The sequence below is a fragment of the Clarias gariepinus genome, chromosome 6, assembly GCF_024256425.1.
Source record: "Clarias gariepinus isolate MV-2021 ecotype Netherlands chromosome 6, CGAR_prim_01v2, whole genome shotgun sequence".
Classification (NCBI taxonomy): Eukaryota; Metazoa; Chordata; class Actinopteri; order Siluriformes; family Clariidae; genus Clarias; species Clarias gariepinus.
Genome location: NC_071105.1, coordinates 30,884,396 through 30,899,109, shown reverse-complemented (window position 1 = coordinate 30,899,109; position 14,714 = coordinate 30,884,396). Strand labels below are relative to the sequence as shown.

At 37.8% G+C, this 14,714-nt stretch overlaps 1 protein-coding gene across 2 annotated transcripts in view; it reads left to right on the top strand.

The window, feature by feature from the left end:
* nck2b (NCK adaptor protein 2b) overlaps positions 1 to 14,714 on the top strand; it is a 54,814-nt gene that overhangs the window by 15,327 nt on the left and 24,773 nt on the right. Inside the window, exon 1 of one of the 2 annotated variants that reach the window (XM_053498407.1) lies at positions 12,800 to 12,915. The exons of the other annotated variant lie outside the window; for it this stretch is intronic. The gene's annotated coding sequence lies outside the window, so the exon portion shown is untranslated. Of the gene's footprint in view, positions 1 to 12,799; positions 12,916 to 14,714 lie in introns of those variants that run through there. 2 annotated transcript variants of the gene reach the window in all.

The following is a 14,714-nucleotide window of genomic DNA, read 5'->3' as shown; positions in this document are numbered from 1 at the left end:
AAAAACATGCCGCATCACAGCTACCCACCGAGCTGCTATTGGCTCATGCTGGAGTCTTTTCTCATTTAGAAACAGAACAGGTTTTGCTTGCTTGCTGTTTATGGAGGAGGAAGTCTTCACCTTCATCATGGACATCTTTATTTATAAAAAAAAAAAAAAAAACAACAACAAAAAAGCACTATCCACACTAATAAAGCGGTTTACACAGTGAGTAAGTGGGTAAAATATACTATTTAGTTTTCTGACCACCATGGTTCAGCAGGGGTTCATTTAGCTGCATTCAAACTTTAATTTGCTTAAAGATTTATTCCAACATTTGTTGAATTTAAAAAGCAAAATAAATGTCAATGTAAAATGCAGCTAAGGACATATTATGATAAACAGAATGAGCAGCTCACCTCTCATATCTTCTGGTCTGAATCATTCGTTTCTCATAGGTTATGTTTTCTGTACATAACCCACGGAGGTTTTGCAATGCTTTGCGCGAGAGTGCCCTGTCGAAAACGAACAAATTGCTCTCTGAGATAACTCACATTAAAGACTCGTTCAAAAAGAATGAATCGTTCATTAACAACCCATCACTAGTGTTCAGGGGTAGAAAATAAAGCATGATCTGGAGTGTATTTCAGCTGGAAAAAATGCACATTTTGAAACTCTTAAAGATAGTTTTTTTTTTTTTTTTTAGGAATATATGACCATATACTATATTCTTTTAACAAAAGGTTTTCTGCTTCATGTTCTACCTTTTTGTTCCAGCTTTGAAGTTTTCTATTGATTTATATTACTATTCGAGGCAAATTATATGACATGATAGGTGAATAGTTGCAGTAATTTCTTGTAACGGGAAAAAGTTTCCATGGTTACTATTAAAGTGCTGCATTAAGACATCACTCATGATGGAAAATCTATCCTGATTAACGTTTAAGAGATTTTAAGTAATTCTCAAGGGTAACATACGCCACTATTACAAGTTTCATACATCTTTTGTGTGACTGGGTGCAGAGATTTTAAGCAGGAGATATTTCTATTCAGTTCTCATGCATTACCCTCATCAGTCACTATTAAACTATATAAAGCATTTCAATTTCAGTTTCCTCATTTGTTCTCGAAGTCTAATGTGTTTAAATGTGTATATTCATTGTATTTGTTTAATAATTATTTAGGATAGTATACTGTAATGTGTGTTTTCATGTATTTATTTCCACTAATTGCTTGCTTGTTATATCACAATTTATTTAGGTGTAATGTATTGTGTGAGCTTAGTCTCTCCTGCCTAAACACAAGAAGTAAAGGAAACCACACACCACATTGGTACTCTCTGAAAGTAATGGCTTTAAGCAAAATAAAAAGCTGCTTTATTATTTGTTGTTAAAAGGATTTTCCTGTCTTTGTGGGGACATTTGGTCACTGTCTAGATCTAAAAACATCAAACACAAATCAACCATGAGAAATACAGTAACATGATGGCAAAGTGGTACTCGCCTAGTGATGGTTTTGGACTACAGTTTTGCTGATTGCAATGGGAGAAAGCATCTTAAATAATTCTCTCCAGCTGTTTTGCTTCTCCTGTATTAATCTACTCCAGCTCTGCCCTCGCATCACGCCTTCACCTAATCATTCTACCATGATGGTTGTTTTGTATGGACATTGGGGCCGTGCACTCGACCGCTGACAGATCGCTCGGCACACATCTGTGAAAAGTCAAGTGTGAGAGCAAGTAACACGAAGTGATTTGATCAAACAAGAAACTAAAGGCAGAGTGTCATACTGTGTGGTTGTTAAAAGCTCAGTCCAGTAAACCGAGACAATACGCAAAGTAAACATTCACTAAGCATCTCACTATCTGATCTCGTCTCTGTTTCACAAATTTTACACTAAACAGCACAGCGTGATTTGCCAACCACGATGGCAAACATAAGTAGTCACTAGAATTTCCTAGACCCATTTGTATTTCACTGAGACATTTGCTTATTAAAATGTGTTGCATTAATGAGAGAAATTGACATGGAAGCAAACAGTTATGCAAGAAAGTATTATTTATTACTTGTAAATATATCCAAAAATAGCAACCAACAATAGTGATTAGTTAATGATTAGTTGTTAGTTATTTATTTGTCGGTCAACAAAAACCATGGTGAGCAGGGCTAGCTCTCTTGTAACATTTTATGCTTTAGAGAATCGTATTGGAATGATAGTGATTATTGATAGTGCCGTTGGAACAATGATGACCAATGATGGCTTGTAAGTGACCTATTACATTAAAGCACAAAAAGTGAGACATTTTATACTGTGTATGGTGTATTTTATCAAAAGTTTAGGTTTTGGGAATAATTGTGATCAGTTATTGCATCTTTGGAACAATGCGGAACAATGGGTATTATATGGTCATTTGGAACAAAAAGGGTTTAGTAATCAGTTCAAAAACTGAGAACAGTTGTGATCTGTGAGTGTTTTACTGAAAGAAATCGTGATTTGTGATTAGTTGTTGGAAGCAATAGTGACCACTGATTGGTTGTTGGGAACAATGGTGATCAATGATTGTTGAGAATAGTAGCGATGAGGGACTAGTGATTAATTGCTGGGATTAGTTGTTGGGCATAATGGTGATGGTGAGAACAATACTGATTACTGGTTGGGAACAGTGGAGATCAGTCATTAATCTTTGGGAATGATGTGGAGCAAGAACTAATCACACGTCATCCATGTTTCAAAGAACCAATCACAGGCCACCATGTTCCCAATGAACAGTGATCGATCACCATTGCTCTCAACAACGTATTACTAATCCTTCATTGTTTCAAATTGCCATTTACTGCTCCACATTCTTCCAGGCAATCATTTATCACGGTTTCCAACAACCAATCACAGACCACCATTTTTTCCCAACAAGCACTGACTGATCACCATTTGGATCAGTGGGGGAACAATGAGTCGTGGGATGTTGAACAATGGGGATTTGTCATTGGAAACAATGGTTCAATGGTTCACTGTGTGAGGTGGAACAGTGGTTAGTAAAAATGCTGAGAAATAGAAGTGCAGTTTAATCAAATATAAAAATACATTAAGCATTTTCTGTCACTAACTCTCAAATATCTCTTTACATTATGCATGTAGGTCACTGAGTAACAGCATGTTAGACTGACCGATATGTAGGACCCAAACCTAGAGAATACAAAGGCAACATGACCAGAAACTATGATGGGTAAATAAATACAAATGAAATATTGTTTGCTTTTGCATGTTTTGTGATGTTGCCTTTTTAGGTTGACATGAAATGGTCAACTGCACTCAGTCGATATATAAAAGTGTTCAGAGAGAAAAGCAATTTAATCCAGAACCATTATCAGAAGCTTTTTTAAGACTCTCTCCCCAGAGCCACATAGTCTGGTGGGAATCCAGCTGTGCTTGCTTCACTAGAAGTCCAGTTATGGCTTAATAGCTGGCATGAAATCCTGAGCCAAGGTCAGCATCTCCGATTAGAAGTTGCACCACGGCTATATTCTCTAACATTTATGACAGGACTGGGATACCAGTCTACATAGTTGGGAAACTGCATATCATCCAGAGTGTGAATCATGTCATTCCCTTGATGTTTTATCAGACCTTGGCATTTGCATTCCTCCTCCAGGCAGTGTTGTGAGAACAGACACGCACCCGTGACTAACACTGTATACAAAATCCCTCACTGCTTCCTCGCTTAAACTGTAACACGGAACACTAGATGATTCTGTGCAGCCTGTTCCTCAGCATCACACACATGTTTGGTGTTCTTTAATCCAAACAGATGTTTACTGTAACCTACATTTCTCTGCTCCAGGACTCCAGATGCATTTCCTGTGATGTTGGATACGGTAGCCTCATAACTAAATTTTAACAGATGTATTTGCCTGGAACTGAAACTCGATGTTTCCTTAGGGTAGTGTGTTTTATACAGATTATTTTATTTAATTATTTTTTTTATTCTTTTCGGTTACATTTTTTTCCTCTAAACTTGGCTCTCCACACCCAGAATTTGACACCCTTTTACTGTAGTGCTCCAAAATGTGAAGATTACAGTGGTGATCACAATTCTGATTGAAAAAAAAAAAATAGATGGCGCATATTATGTTCAGATCAATATGATACAACATAAATAGTGTTTCGCTCCTAGTGACTGATTGTTTTGCAAAAGTCTTGGAATTTTAATACAGTCTGGAATAAATACAGGCTGGATACAGGATGGTCTTTCTTGTATGAACGTAGCAAAGCAACAATGTTTCTGCTAGTTCTAAAGGTCCTCTTCCTAGTCATAGAATCATGTTTTCTTCTCTTCAATACAAAAGTGTAACGATGTATGGGTACTGAGGATCAGATTTTTATTATTTTTAAAAACTTTTTTTTATAAAAGTTGTATCGGTCCAATACTGCACATAGTCACTGGATCAGATATCTAAGGTGGGGGAGGAGGAGTATAATCTGATATGATTGATTAGATTTGGCGAGCTGGAACTTAAGCGAGACCTGCTCTTTGTTCAGTACAGGGAATACTACGGTGGCCCTGAAGTGCAAAACAAATTAACAAAACTAAAAACAAAATAACAAAACCCAAAACAAAATAACAAATTCAAAACCAAATTAAAAAAACAGAAAACAAAATAACTAATATCTGGAAAAGGTAGGTATAGTTAGCGAATTAAATGCTTACCACTGATTGGACGAGACGTCTGTCACTCAAGATATACAGGAAGTAGGAACTTGTTTCTTTACCTTTGTTTCTTGTGTGTTCTGCTTCACTTTAAACTATGATGGCCGTGAAGTGCAAAAAAATTAACAAAACTGACTTCAGGGCCACCGTGAGTACGCCATATTTGAAACCACAATAATGTTTGCACATTCATACACACACAAATCTACCGCTACTACAGTACTTCCTGTATATCTTAAGTGACAGATGTCTCGTCCAATTAGCGGTAAGCATTCCATTCACAATCTATACCTACCTTTTCCGGTTTGTATCGGACTGGCCGAGAAGTGCAATACAAATTAACAAAACGGAAAACAAATTAACAAATTCAAAACCAAATGAACAAATCCGAAAACAAAATAACAAAACTAAAAAACAAAACAACAAAACTCCCCCCCTCCAAAAAAAATAGTTTTGGGTTTTGTTATTTGGTTTTCAATTTGTTTTCCGTTTTGTTAATTTGTATTGCACTTCTCGGCCAGTCAGATATTAGTTATTTTGTTTTCCGTTTTGTTAATTTGGTTTTGAATTTGTTATTTTGTTTTGGGTTTTGTTATTTTGTTTTCAGTTTTGTTCATTTGTTTTGCACTTCAGGGCCACCGTAGAATACTCATGTAATGCTGGTGAACCTAATGACGGGTGAACTGTTATATGTTTGTGAATGTTTTAGGAGTAATCTTCTTATTGAGCAGTGCTATCTTGTCAGCTGTATGAAGTTATTTTAAAGTTTTTTTTTTTTCAAGTGTTTCGCGCACTGGAAACTTCAACACCAGTGTTGAATGAGTACAGTCCAGGAGCATCGTGGAAAAAAGTAATGCTGCACAATTAATCACATAAAAATTAAAATCACAAAATGGACCTGAGCAATTAGGCTGCAATTTATTATAGGTAATATATGCATAGTCTGGGATTTAGAGTCGCGTTTAAACGTTAGTATGCCCTATTTTAAATTCTGTGTTTTTATGTAAGAACAATCAATAAAATCATCTCATTATAGTGGGGCAAATACACCCTCAGACGAATAACATTTCACCATGACATAACTTACGTAACAAAAATGAAGCCCAAAAAAACTCTTTAACAGCAATTACTTAATGTATTTGTTTCCTGTATGACTTTATCAGTCTCTCAAATCACTGTAGAAGAATTTTGGCCCTTTCACCTGTACAAAATTGCTTAAGTTAATAAAGGTTTGTGGGAGTTCGTTTATGCACAGATCTCTTAAGGTTCTACCATCAGCATTTCATTTGGGTTTGGACTTTAACTGAAGCATTCCAAAACCTTGATTCTTTTATTTTTCACCCACTCTGATGTAGATTTACTTCGGATCATTGTCCTCGCATGACACAATTTTGACCAAGCTTTAGCTGACCAACAGCTGGCCATACATTTTCCTCTAGAATACTTTGGTGTTCATGGTGCCCAGGTCCTGTGGCTGCAAAATAAGCCCAAATCATCACCCCTTCTTCTCCAGGTTTTACAGTGGGTATGAAGTCTTTCTGCTAAAATGCTATTTGGTTTTCCTCAAAAATGCCACTAGACATTAAGGCCAAACAATTCCGCTTTGGTCTCATCTGACCATACGACATTGCTCCAGAAGTCTTGTGGTTTGTTCAGATGCATTTCTTTCTAATCCCCACTCGTGCTTCCATGTTCTTTTTAGACAGAGAAGGCTTTCTCCTGGCGACTCTTCCAAACAAACCATACTTGTTCAGTCTTCTAATTGTGCTGTCATGAACTTTAACATTTAACGTGCTTGGGGAAGCCAGTGGGGTCTGAGATGTAGCTCTTGTATTTCTCTAAACATTGCAGGGTCTGACCTTGGGGTGAATGTGCCGGGCCGTCCACTACTGGCAGTTGTCTTAAATGTTTTCCACTTGTGAGTAATCTTTCTTTCTCCCTGTAGAGCGTTGAACTCCAAATTGTTTGGAAGTGGTTTTATAACCCTTTCCAGATTGATGTGCGGCAACAATTGCTTCTCTAAGACCATTGCTTATGTCTTTCTCTCTTGGCATTGTGTTAACACACACCTGAATGCTCCAGACCAGATTAATCAAGGGCTGATTAATAGCAGCACCTGGCTTCAACTTGCCCTCTTAAATTATATGAGTAAGGGGATACTTTTTTTTCTTTTCCTTTTTTTTTCTTAAATAATTATTAGTTTACGGTCATACCTTTTGAACATGAATGTATCTAGTTTGTCAGTGATAAGTATTATTATTTTAAGATAATAAATATTGGCAAACATCCTCTTAATGATATCATTTATACCATTATTTGCTGTTGGCCTAGAGAAATCCTTTTAAATACAAAATGGTACATATGATAGTTACATATTTCAGATTAAATCATGCAACCCTAGAAAGTAGTATTCTGAATTTTTATAGGCAAAAAGACTAAAAATAATAATATGAAAAAATAAAAAGAAACAAGAAAGCTGATAACTGAGAAAGTCATTGCTTTTGCTAGATGACGAACACTGTTCTGCTGTGGAACATGAGTTTTTGACATATTGTCAAAAATTTGAAACCTTGCTACACGTTACAAATTCATTTCACAATAATTTAAAAACGTTGCCAAGGTTAGTTTCAGAACTGACATCTAGAGCTCTGGATTGCAGTGTCTGTCATTAGTAATTCTAAAAGCACAGTGGATAGTTTAAGTTAGCAAAAATCAGGCTAAGCAGTTTCATTATACTGTACACACAGAGAAGAGTCTATTGCTTCAGCATTCAGCAACAGTGGGGATATTAAATGCATGGACGAGTGAAAAAAGAGGAAAGTCCATGTCATTTTACAAGACAATGCCAGCAGCATACTAAAAGCAACGAATCGCCTCAAAGCTGCAAGCTTGTGATGCTTTGCACATACCCTGCAACTTCTTGTGAACGAGGGACCACTATTACAGTGTAGTGCAAGAGATGCATTAGATAGCTGCAAAAAAAAATCATGCATCCATAAAATAACAAACTTAGTGGATTTATTGACTGCCCCCCCCCCCAAAAAAAAAAAACGGTGTAAAGATCTGCGTGATTTTTATTTTTATTTTTCCCCGATTTTCCCCCCAATAATTTTAGTTGTGTCCAGTTCCTCCTCGTCACTGCGGGAGGCTCCCACATTAAGGCTTGCACTACCACTCAGTTGGGAGGGCCAAAAGGCTATCATGTGTTTCCTTTGAACCAAGTGATGCCAGCCGACCGCATCTTTTCGAACTGCCAACACAGTGCTCCTACATTAATCACGACTCTACAGTGTGCCCAAAGTACCTCTTATCCCTCCCCTCTGAGAGAGCTCGGCCAATCAGCTCTCTCTTGATCTCTGGCTGCGAGAGGTTACAGCTTCACCCAGGATTCGAACTTGCAATCTTCGAATGATAGGGCGAGCAGTTTACCACTGCGCCACTCGGAGGCAGATCTGAGTGATTTTGACAAGAGTCAAATCGTAGTAGCTAGACGACTTCTACAAATGGGCCAAAGAAACTGGTGAAGCGGCAACAAGTTCATTGGCAGAGGTGGAAGGTTACTAAGTACATTTACTTTATTACTGTACTTCATACTTTTTTCACATATCTGTACTTTACATGAGTAGTTTTTATTAGTGAATGCTTATTTACTTGAACTCCACTACATGCTTAGGTACAAATATTTGTATTTTCTACTTCACTAGAAAATGTTGTTCATGGTGGTGTTTTACACAACCACAGTGGTGCGCAGTATTGTATATTCTATTTATAATTTTTTTTTTCCTTCTATAATCATGTCGCAGGTGTTTGCGCAGGAATGGTTGTAAATGGTAATGAAACGGCACGTTTATAGTCAGAAAGGAGGGAGAGAGAGAGAGAGAGACTCTTACTAGGACTTTAAGGATATTGTGAGTTAATACAAGTTTAGTACTTTTGATACTTAAGTCAATTTGAAATTAAGTACTTTTGTACTTTTGCTCATATACAGTTGTAAATGGATGACTTCTACTTTTACTTGAGTCAAACTTTCCCTGGCTCTACTTTAAAAGCTCTACTTTAACTCAAGTACAGGGTTTTTGTACTTTGCCCACTTGTCAGGGCGCTTAAGCCTTACTGATCCATAAGGGCAGCGAAGACCAGTTCTTCTGGTACGACCACACAAAAGAGCTACCCCTGACATAAATTGCTGAAAAATTTAAAGCCATCTTTGGACCCACTATCCACCATGTATAACATGTAAATTGAGCACATGAGCATCAAAATGCCATGGGACCATGGAGTAAAGGAACATGGTGGCTTGATCTGATAAATCCCATTTTCTTTCACATATTGTGGATGGCCGTGCGTCAGGGAGGCATTTTGGAAAGAAGGCAGGCTGACAGATGCATTGTGATGCAGGGTTGGGCACACTCTAGTCTGAGTCACACTTTAATCGCATTAGGATTGATTTAAGACGTGCCATGCAACTCGTCCTTTAGCTGTGACTGCTGACCTGACTTGGACTTGTCAATAGTAAGTTATGAACAATAAGTCTTTTTCTGGCTAGAGCAGAGACAGAGCAAAGCAGTGCATCATGGCTTAAGCGAAAGTCCTGTATGTGGTAAAAGATGTATTGCAAAGCGTAAAGAATGGGTGAAGAAATTGAAAGAAATTGCATCGAATATTTCGAACTTCATGACACCTGAATGCACACACAGGCTGGTTTGTATAGTTCACGTCACTGTACCTTTGCTCACGCCTGCAAATATTAGGAATTGCCACGGCATCATCATGGCATAATTGCTAGAATGTTGGCCTACCTCATGATAGATTTAACACTAGAACTAAAGATCTACATCTAGTAATTTAATTTATTTCATCAACTGATCATGTGGCAGTGTGTCAAACTGGGACCTGTGATTGTGCAGGATAAAAGGACACCAATGTGAGAATTAAAAACGTTAATTCTCTATATAATCCTCTGCTACACTAATGCATTTTTCCCAGTCTTTCAACAGTGCTTGGACACCAAGATAGGAAGTTTTCTAAATACTTGATCGGACTGCATGCTTTATGTCTGAAATTATGGCTTCCCAGGAACTCCTTTAATAGTCCAAACTTGGAAATGGCTTGAAGTGAGTGAGGTCTATACATAATGTGCAAGTGGTGTATTTGAATGATGGTGTTCAGTTCCCACAGACAGATGTGTCTCTTCCTTAAGTGGGTGGCAATTTATTCATTGACTGTCATTCACATTTAGGTATTTGGCAGACACTCTTATCCAGAGCGACTTAAAAAAAAAAATGATTTGAAAAGCGTCTGTAAGGGATCAGGTGGTCTACTCAAAATGACTGCAGTGTCAATCATGGATCTACGTCCTTATTTAAAAACGTTTGCACTATTCAAATATTTGACTGCGGCTAATAAGACTCATCACTCCACTGTGCTTCAAATCTCTTGTAAATGTCAATCAGTTTTATGCTTCCATTCACAAGGAAACTTCATCACAAGACCTGGTTTGACTTGAACTCCCATCGTAGATTATAATGGAACCTGAAACAACTGAAATGATCTTACCTCAGCTTCTTAGTAATGCACTTGATACACAAGAAAATCTGGTCTTTAGTTTGAATCCTTTTTAATTGGATTGAAGCGATCTTGAATCACTCTCACAAGTAAATAGCTTGAGGTTGGTCCAAACTGTTGGTTCTGTTCATTCATCTGCTCATCTTATTTATTGACTTGTCAACATTTTCATATTATTTAAAATAACTGTTATGCATGATGGTAATATCAGCATAAGGGAGGATGTTCTCTTCAAAATTCCCGTATCTATGACTGCCGTTTTGAAAATGCTTCCATATTGAAGATGATCACCAAATGGAGGCAGTTAAACCTGTGTGTGCCAAATAACTGACTTGGAGTTATTTATATCTCTAGTGAACAAAAAGGAACAGAGAATTTTTTTGCTAAAGGCAAATCGGGTCGGATTCTTCGGACAGCTGCGACAGCTCAGATACCGACCTCAAAGCATTGGGCTTTACTTTGTGCCTTCCGCCTTTTGCTTGTTTAGAAAGATTACTTGAGCTATCGCCATCTGTGTCTCTGCTGTGTTCAGTCATCTTTCTCAGGCTTGCTCGCTCTGTCAGGTGTGCTCTGTGAATTTTGCCTTAAAACAGCACGATTAATGTTTCGTCCTGCTGCTGCAAAGACGGTCGCCCCTGCGGTTCTAGCTTCTGGGAAACGTAGCATCAGAGCAGTGTGACAGTGCAGCTAGGGCTTTTGGGATTTGTGAGAGAAAGTTTAGGATGGCCGGCTGAGCTAAACACAGAGGAGAATGTTTAGTCTCAGGGGTATAGTAAAGAAAGAGAGGGAAAGCAGTGAGAAGATTGAGAGGAGTCGTATTAATCTGATACATATCTACAGTATATCCTAAGGCTAGTCCTGAGCTTTTTAGAGCTGAAAATATCAGTTACTAAATATTCTTCCGAATACCGTCCTCGATATTCTAAAAGGGTAGGAATCTTTGTTTCAAATTATTTAATATAGGATAATGAGGACAATAAACATATAAATAAATTTAATGGGATGTCACTACATTTATCTATACCCTGTTGGGATGGCATTTTTGGGTAGCTGGAACAGATTATCTACATTTAAATGATTTCCTATGGGAAAATACATTTTGCAATACAAAATTTAGACTTGACTTAAGCACTCACCTCCAAAACGGATTAAATTTGCCTGCCGAGAGTCCACTGTACTCACATTTTGCAAAAGTATCGCTGCTGCTTCTTCTTTTGTATGGTTTATTTTTGCAAAACCACCAGCTACTGGAGGATTGGCAGGGGAAAAGATGATTTCTTTTTCATGAGACATGATGTTTAAACAATCAAGAACACAAATTACACAGCATTGAAACATTCGTTAAATATGTTTTGTAGTTTTTAATTAGTGCCGTCAATCGATTTAAAATTTTTAATCTAGTTGATTACAGGCATATTCTGTGTTCAATCATAATTTTTTTTTAATGATTTCTTTTTATAATATCACAAACATTAACATTTTAACAAATTAAAATCTCTCGAGCTGGTTAGTATGAGGTGTGGGAACTCACCGACAGCGGGGCTCTTTTGGAAGCTTTTCATAATGAAACTTGCCATTAAGCACACCTGGTGATGTTTCCTCAGTCATCTATTAATTAATATTGGCAGCCTTATTTTTTAATACTACAGAACCTGTAAGAATCTGTCCGCCCACAACACACGCCGTTGGATTATAAGGAGAAACCCAAAGGAAACCCACCAAGCATAGGGTGGAACTTGCAAACCCCTTGCAAACAGACCCAAGCACGAGATTCGAACCCTAATCACCTGAAGGTTCAAAGCAACAGTATTAACACCTGCTATTCTCAGCATACACGATTGTGTAATAAGCACTTTATCTAAATTGCTGCGTTATTTTCCCTGTAGTACCCCTCATCCTATTCGAGTTGCATGTATGTAAATGGTAGTGTTTTTTTGGCACAGTTGTAAACACTAGTATACTGTCAAGGCATAACCTTGAATTGCACTTGGTCATGCCACAAAATCCAAGCACAATTCCCACACACGTGCGCACACACTGAGCAGAATGTTAGAATTTTTGTGCCATTTGTTTAGAGTTTACAGATGGCATTGGCGGATTTATTCATTTATTTATTTTTACTAAAAACAGTATAAAATACAATTGAAAAATGTTTCTACAGATGAAGAATTATTTCCTATATTACCCAGTAGCTATTTCTGCACCATTTTGCAAGAAGGTTCCTAGCAAACATGCAGGCAAGCTTAAACATTGCTCAAAGACATGTATATTTTTTTGTGGTCATGGTGGATGTGTTTATTTATGATTCTTAAAATTCTTACAGCATTGTGTAGAAAGAGGCTGATATTTGCAGACAAGTGTCAGCCTGCTGTGCATTCCATTTAGGAAGGTTCAGGTACAGCAGGACAGTTGGTGTATGTGTGCGTGGGTGTGTGCGTACACATGTGGGTGTGTGTGTATCCTTTTTTCCTTCTTCCTCTCATCATGTCATGCAGTATGTTGACTGTGCTGTAGTTACAGTATGTGCATGAACAAGAAGCAGATCTTGCTTGGAGTAACTGGAGTAACTTCAATCAGTAATGGATTTGAGGTTGTTTGCTGCATTTCTTTAAATTTCCTCTGAGGTTTGAAACCATTTCATCCACCAAGCTCTTGGCTTTAGCAAGGTAGGGCTAAACAATGTATAACGCTCATGATTATTATCAGAATGACGTTTTTGCTTTTGTTCTGTCCTGTCAAGCTGCACCATAATTTCTGTTTCTGTTTCATTCCACTAGTTGGCAATTTATCTCTGTAGACAAAGCGGGAAAAGAAATCGATGAGTGCAAATAAGTTTGCAAGGCTCAACATGCTATAAAACTGACTCAAAACATGAAGACGAATGTCCATGCATGGTCTGTAAGGTGGAATTGGTTTGATTCTAAGTCAGATGTCACACTGCCGAATGTAAATTTCAAATTGTTCGTAGATGGCGTTATAGCCCTTCCTACCTCAATCAGCGGCAACAGTCACTTCTCTACTGAGTTTCTTTTGGACACACATCCGAGTGCTTCAAAACGCCAAACTGGCAAATTAAGTCTTTTTATATATATATATATATATATATATATATATATATATTTTTTTTTTTTTTTATTAGATACTCGCAGTTCTTGATGATCAGCTAATCTCATGCATTTCATTAGTAACACCTGGCTGGTAATTAGGTAGTTATTCTCTTAATAATTGCAGAAATAGGAAGGGTGCACAAATTTTTTAAATGGTGATTCGCTTTTGGGGGATTTTTGGGATTTATGTGACATCATTTGCATATTCCAGGAGCAGTAAAATTAAAGATAACTTTGGTTATACATGACATCAAAAATCCAAATCCAGAGTGCAATGTCTAAAGCTTGACCTGTACTGTAGACACAACGGCAGGACTTTACCACAAGTAGTTTTTTCTTTCCTTCTTTCTTTCTTTCTTTATTTATGTATTTATTTATTTTAAATCGGTCATTGACCACTGACCAGATCCGTCCTGCTTCCGTTTTAGGAGTTAAGGTTTTTTTTTTGTTTAGTTTTTTTATGAAGAGCCTGTTCCCTGTGCAAAACTGTGTATCTCATGTGCGACCGTCACTACGCCCTTCTTACGGAAGCTAGCATCCATTGAATTTCCTGCCTCTCAGTACACCGCTCTCGTCGTAGCAGAATAACCAGGTACAGTAGTATGATCACGAGAGGGAACTGACCGCTACTGACTACTAGTGGGGATGGCATTGTTCTTCCGGACAGATGGCATCGTCCTCCCAGGCCCAGCCGAGTACACTGTGTGTGGGCTAACGCTGGTACAGCAAAAAAGGTCAAACGAGAAATAAATGTGTTAAATCTCTATCTAATAATAAGCCTCTGTTAGACAGCAAGAAAGCAAGATGAAAGATGTAATCTTCCAGCGCAACAACCCAATGTACAAATCCAAGTCCACAAAGAGTGAGTTTGAGAAAATGATGCTCAGCGTTTTGCACTGGCCCAGTCTATATCTCAATCTCTCCTAAAAAGTTGATTGTTTAAATTCCATTCAGGCACACTAACTGCTTCATCTAACAGATGTTCTCATCTGGCTTGCTCAAGAGAAAGCCAGTCACAATTGCAGAAAAAACGCTGTAGCAGCACTAGTTTCAAAAACTGCCTGACATCTATATGTTCTGATTTGTAATAAGTAAGCAAACTTAGAGTGGCCTGCTGTATCTACAGGGTGACGGGTGTAAAATTAATTTAGAGTTTAACCAAATAGACACTCGTTCCTTTGCTCTCCCTTCTTCCAAGGTCACTCTGTCAGGATCAGATGGTTCATGTCTCTAAATTCCTTTTGTCATGTCCATCTCTGCTCCACATGTTCCTATCTGTCTTGTTCTCTTTTGCTCACCCTCTCTTCCTCTCTTTCTCTCCCTCTTTTGCTTTCTCACTCCCTCGTTCTTGCCCTCTC